This window comes from Odontesthes bonariensis, chromosome 22 (assembly GCF_027942865.1).
Source record: "Odontesthes bonariensis isolate fOdoBon6 chromosome 22, fOdoBon6.hap1, whole genome shotgun sequence".
NCBI lineage: Eukaryota > Metazoa > Chordata > Actinopteri > Atheriniformes > Atherinopsidae > Odontesthes > Odontesthes bonariensis.
In genome coordinates, this window is record NC_134527.1 from 22234327 (window position 1) to 22241022 (window position 6696).

Consider the following 6696-nt stretch of genomic DNA (forward strand, 5'->3'; position numbering starts at 1 on the left):
TTGCACGCCGTTTCCTGCAGTTAGGGTTAGGGTTAGTCTCCAGTTTATCACTTGTTGTGGGAGCAGATTTGTTCTCAGTTTCATCAAGCGGTTCAGTAGGGTGATCTAATTTTTCTATTTGCTTCATTTTTTTTTCCTGGGGAACAGGCTCCTCTGCTGTGATGCCTCTGCTGGTCGACGGCAAGTTCTCCAGACCTCCTCGCTCGTCTCCTTCATGTCTGAAGAAATTTGAGAATCTTTTCTTCGTAGACTGAAGCCACAGCCTGACCTCGTTTTGTGGAAACGTTTGATTTTTGTTGTCTTTCACGGGTTGTTGTGAGGTTCCCTTTAAATGTGCGACGTCATCCCCAGATTGAGGCTTCTCCTCCAGTTTGACATCAACATTAGACACTTCAGCAACACCCACTTCTGCCTTTGTACCTGTGGTCTTGTTTTTACCTATTGTTAGATCATACGCTTCATTTAATTGTTGGGATATTTTAAGAAAGTTGGAATGGAGTTCCGCGCATCGATCAGCACATAAGCTTTTTGTACACCGTTTCCTGCAGTTAGGGTTAGGCTCCAGTTTATCACTTGTTGTGGGAGCAGATTTGTTCTCCGTTTCATCAAGCGGTTCAGTGGGGTGATCTAATTTTGAATCACAATCAGCAAACCTAACTGTTTTTTTATTATGAATTAAAGGATTTACTTCAGAAACTCGCAGTTCAGTCTTAATGTTCTTCTGGCTGGTGTTAGGTTTGGACAAAGATTCATCCTCCCCGAATTCTTCTTTGAATTTATCCAATGATGAATCACCCTCCATGAAATTGTCAATATGACTTTGAAGATCTGCTTTCAGAGTTTCAAGCTGTTCTGTCCTGTCAATAATCCTATCTGAATTAACCAGTTGGGAATTGAAAACAGCGGATTCAGCTGAACACTGTGCTGTCAGAGAGTGACGTTGTGGCACATAGCAACAAATTTGTCCCTCGTCATTCAAAAAATAAATGCCATTTTCCTGATCCTGTGTGTTGTCGTTGGTCTGTGTAAGACGCTGTTCCTCTTGGCGGGATGTGGGTTTTTCACTGCAAAACTCTTCAAGCATCTTAGCTGTGTTATTCACTTCAGCTATTTTGTTCTTGTAATTTATTTTCAAGGTGTTATTGTATCTGATGGCGTTCCATATTTTTCTTCTTAAATTTTGTATATCTCGTTCTGCATTTTCAGACATAAAATCTGACTTTTTAAGTTGATTCTCCGGTTGGTCCAATGTTTGCCCCTGTCCAAGTGAGTTTTCATCACGACAGTGAGACATCTGAGCTTTCAGCAGGTCAATAGCATTCTCCGCTTCCTTCGTCTTAATTTTAAGGTCCCACGCTTCTTCTTTCAAAATCATGAATTCTTCATAGAGGGTCTGTCTTGATTCCATCCGAACCAGAAGTTCTTCGTTGTCAGAATAACTATGTAAAGCCTCCATCTTGTCTTCCATCGTGTCAGAATTTCAAGTGTGAATTATTAAAATCCTGGCTCCTATTTATAAACTCTGTTCGATGAGAATCGATGACATCAGTGGGACCTCAGAGATGACATCACATGCTCCTTGACGTCAAATGACATCATCAGTCATCAAAGGGCGTGTGTTAGTTTAGGGCGGAGCCTAAATTTCCCGCCTCTAAAGTCATTCGAAACTTGCTCTAAGCTTTGTGACGTACTTCCGACTCCAAATGATACTGCTCGGCCATTTCCGGTCTATTTGTTTACTTCGAACCGAAGTAGCTAGCTAGATACTGAGGTCAAATTTGACGATGAATGAATAAGAAAATGCGTTTTCAAAAACAAGAAAAAAATACACTGAACATTGTTGTGTTCCGCTTTGTTCGGCTTCTTCAAAATGTAATGGCATATTAAGTTTCCACGGTTTTCCAACCCATCCCGACCGTAGAAGACAGTGGCTGGTTAACATACGCCGGGACAGTTTCACCATCACCTCTCACTCAAAGGTATGCAGCTGACACTTTGCTGCCTTTCAGCTGATAGAGCCAACGAGCCTTGATGGCCGACGAAGGCTTGTTAGCGGGGCTGTACCCAAGCTTTTTGAGTGGAATGGCTATGTAGTCGAAATATCACGCCGTAGTGTGTGGGAAAGAACCGAGCGGCCCATTGATCAAGTCCCTCCTGAGGAGCAAGAAGAGCACGGATCACGACTACTGCTCCCTCCCTGAACCGTCTGCACTGGACATGTCTGCATCAGTTACGGAAGACATGTCCAAAGAAATAGAGGATCTGAGAAGGGAGATACAGGAGTTACGTGTCCACCGAGAGTTTGGTTTACAGCGGTTTGCTGGCTCCGACGCGGACATCCGATTCTATACCAGGTAACGTTTTATCTAAGTAGCGCTATTCAGCTAACTAACTGTCTGACTTTGACCAAAGTTTAAAAAGTTGCCTAACGTTACAGTAAAAATACAGCACAAATAGCGTCTTAATCAGTTTATCTGAATGCTAACTAGCATACGAGATGAGACGTTGGCTTAGTTGTTACAGCTAACATTATTTTGGTGACCGTGTATGGTAGCAAATACAATGTTAATGTATGACTGACATGATGTACGTGTCTTTTGTGAATAGATTTCCAAGCTATGACCACCTGATGGCGTTTTGGGGTTTGATTGAGCCTTCCATTTACAAAATGGTTCGGGTCTTAAGAGCCAAATCGGCTGCCAGGCGAAACGAAGAAGCGGCCACACCTGCACGACCATCAACGGTAGGTTATGGTTTGAGAGTGCTTTGTAGTAACAGAGCCAGGGGTGGGATGCCATTGCATTTACAGAAGGCTACACTAAAGTACTCAGCCCCCTTTAAATACACCAGTGCACTACATCAACTCACTGTTTCCCCCATGGTAAATACACACATAACCATTATAAAACATGTTGTCAAACAATAGCACAGCCTTACTAGTTTATAACTTAAAGGAGTAACCTTTTTTTTTACCTTCCAGAGACAGCTGCTCAAGCCTATCCACGAGTTCTTTCTTTTCCTCGTCTTCCTGTCTGTTGGTTTAAAGGAGAGGGAGCTGGCGCATCGGTTCAACGTACATCAGTCCACAGTGAGCCGCATTATTGCAACATGGACAAGTTTTCTTGCCACTGCACTGGGGTCTCAATGCATCTGGCTCACACCTGCAGAAGTGCACTGAGGAATTCAGAGATTTCTCAGACACCCAGGTCATCTTGGACTGCACTGAGCTCAAGTGTCAGACACCATCCTCACCACTCCTGCAAAGTGAGATGTACTCCACCTACAAATCTCACTGCACCATGAAAGGCCTGATTGGCATAGCCCCACATGGTGCAGTCACATTTGTCTCCTCACTTTACGCTGGGTCAGTGAGTGACAAAGAGCTGTTCAAACAGTCAGGGTTGGCCAAGTTGCTCACGGAAGAAATGGCAGTGATGGTTGACAAGGGCTTCCTCATTAGTGGTTGTGTAAAGTGCAAAATATACTGCCCACCATTTTTGTCAAAGCAAAATCAGATGCCTGCATACCAGGTTACTGAGGCTACGGCTACACGAAAACGAAACAAGGTTTTTTTTTTTGAAAACGGGTACGAAAATTCTTGCGACCACACGACAACGCGCTGCTGTAAAGAATCAGGTCCAAACGAAAACGGATGGAAACGATGAAACGATGCAGTACACACGCCACTGTGTCACGCCACGCTGTGAGACAATAGAGAAGTGTTAAAATTGGCTCACAGCGTCAACGTGTGACTGACGCAAAAACGTTTTAGCTGTAACAATGGAAACGAAACGAGGCCGTTTTCAAACTTTCCCACTCTGGAACCCGTTTTCAAAAACTATCGTTTTGGGGTAGTGGGAACGCCGGCTCCGTGTGGCCGCGACAGCGAAACGATAAGAAAAAGTATCGTTTACAGTGAAAAACGTTTCCGTGTAGCCGCAGCCTGAAACTCAATCAATAGCACGACTCAGAGTACACGTGGAACGAGTCATTAAGGGAATTAAACAAAACAAATTGTTTGATGGCGTCATCCCCCTTTCCCATGCAGGAAACATTAGCCAAACGTTTACAGTGGCATGCCTGCTGTCAAACTACCAAAATAGGGCATTAGTTAAGGCATGGGTTAAGTAAAGCATAGATTCAACACCAGGTTCTTGTCATTTCATTTAGTGAATTTTGTTTAATCCAGTGGCAGATCATTTTGTTAAACATTCTGTAAATCTTATGTACACAAACATCAATGTAAGCAAACTGTTGAATGAAATGAACATTTTAACATATTGTACATATAACATATTGAACTATTGTGACATATTGGCTGAAAAAAAAATATGAATGAAAAATGAACTGTAATAAAATATTTTCTAACATATTTTTGTCATTCCAATCTTTCATTGAAGAACCTGGGTTTTGCTCATGTTTTTATAGTTCTTTTCTCAATGACAGGTATCTTGGCATGTATACGTAGAAAAAGTAAAGGTCAGCTTTTTCTCTAATTGATCTTTGCACTTGGGGATCCGTGTGTATTCGTTGCACAAGGTAGTCCTCCTGCGCCCACACACCAAAGTCGCACCACTGCATTCCAGTGATGAGCAGTTGTCCTTGCACTTGCCAGTAATATGCGTGACTCTTCTTTAGTTTAGGGGAACCATATTCCATTTGCAGATATTTGCAGTCAACGAAGTTTTGCACATTGGGACATTTGAATTTGACAAGGCCAAATTGGGGGTATTCAGTGGGGTCAAAAACAATGCCATCGGGGGAGGCAGCAAGCCAGGGTGTAGTGGGATGAATGACAAGACCGCAGGGTGAGTAATTAACATTAAGTAGCCTACTGTACTCAGCTGCTACTGCAGGCTCCATCTCAGCACCTCTCCTCATGTCTGCCGTCTGCCTTGTTCCCTTCATGATGCGCTCTGCAAGTGACTGCAGAGCTCTGGCCCCTGACATGACACACCTCTCGAAACCTAGAGGCAGTCACCCTGGGTCTGTGGAGCAGATGCCATTCAGAGCAACAGCTTTGCTCATGTCCAGCGTCACTAGACCACTGTACAGCTTTTTGCTGTACGGGTCTGGCTTGCTAGGCTAAATACCACTGTGTTTAACTGCAAAAGATGGCGGGATATACCTCACCTCAACCCTGAAATTAAATTGGATAAAATATGTATCCACGCTTCATGAGTGACAACAGCCCTAGGGTTCAGGGTATTGTTTGTACATCTAGAAACGGATTCATTAACATTTTTTGTGCTTATTAAATGGGATCTGCACAGTTGAAAAGCTGGGGACCACTAATCTAGAGCTCACGGAACATTAACAATGGCTTTGGATTGCAAGGTTGATCATTTTCTGCTTTAACAAAGCCTTTTAGCACCTTGCTGATCATTCCTAATTCCTAAATGCATTAATGTATTTTCCATATTTAATTTGGGAAACAAATGTTTCATTAGCCATTAATGAGTCCATTGTACATACGTAGTCAGGTGCTGCTAATCAAATGCACTTGATAAATTGAATCATCAGTGTGTTTGAGCAGTTTGCTGGTTTTGAAGCATCCAGGGGTGTGTTAACAATGCCAGGGAGGAAAGACATCAGCACTTACCTTAGAGAATCTGAGCAGGGTTATAAGGTCATTTCCAAACTATTTGGTGTCCATCATTCTACAGAGAGAAAGATTATTCACAAGTGGAAAACATGCAGGACAGCTGTCAATCTTCCCAGGAGTGGACGTCCCAGCAAGTTCACCCCAAGGTCAAAAACCCAAAGAGCTCCATCTCAGACTCTACAGGCCTCAGTTAGCATGTTAGATGTTAAAGCCATGTGTCCGACAGCTAAAGCTTGGCTGAAACTGGGTCATCAACAGGACAATGATCCCAAACACAGCAGCAGATCTACAACAGAATGTCTGAAAAAGAAAAGAATCAAGGTGCTGCAATTGGTTTTCTTAACTACATAATTCACCTGAGGTTTTATTTGACCCGTTTTAAGACTGAAAGAAGCACAAAATAAGAGTAAAATCAAAAGTCTATTAAAAGAGCTGTTTTCTTCTCGTTGCTCTCCACATCTGTCAACAGCTCCAGCCGGACGAGATGGGTCTTATGTGATGGTGAGCTTGATAATCTCAGGAGAATGCAGGCGCTTTGCAAGGTGAGCCTGCTGCTGACATCTCAAACATCAAATACATAAAAACTATGCCCGATCGGCTTATTCATTGGTGATGATATCCAAAAGTAGACCGACACCATCAACATAAACCTTCAAGACAAAACTGACTTCTCTCACGTTCACCGATTTATTCCAGCCGTGTCAAAGAATCAAGAGTAAATTTCTTGTCTCGTCGGGTCTTTGATCAAATCAGGAGTCATTTTTAGTAAAAAAAAAAAAAAAAGCCGGCTTTAAGGAATGTTTAGAGCCTGATTTTTTTTATTTAGACTATATACAAATATACTAGGTTAGCTGATCATCTTCTATGTTGGATTGCAGCTCCCATCAAAGAATATTCAAATCAACTTACTGAGGCGAGAGCATCATATTTAACTACACAGACGGAAGAAGTAGAGGATGAACCATTACCACAACCTGCTTTTGAAGAGATGTTTTAAAGAGTATCAAAATGCTTGTTAAAAGCACGGCTATGGGATCAGAAAACAAAGAACAAAATGGTCCTGGAACACCGGTGTTGTATTGACCATTGCT

The 6696-nt window shown here is 42.5% G+C and overlaps 1 long non-coding RNA gene across 1 annotated transcript; it reads left to right on the forward strand.

Moving 5' to 3' along the window:
* The first annotated feature begins 1706 nt into the window (after positions 1–1706).
* LOC142372519 (uncharacterized) lies at positions 1707–4372 on the forward strand. The gene is made up of 3 exons (XR_012768261.1): positions 1707–2354; positions 2608–2743; positions 2981–4372. It is a non-coding gene; the product is annotated as an uncharacterized LOC142372519 (long non-coding RNA).
* Positions 4373–6696: the final 2324 nt, after the last annotated feature.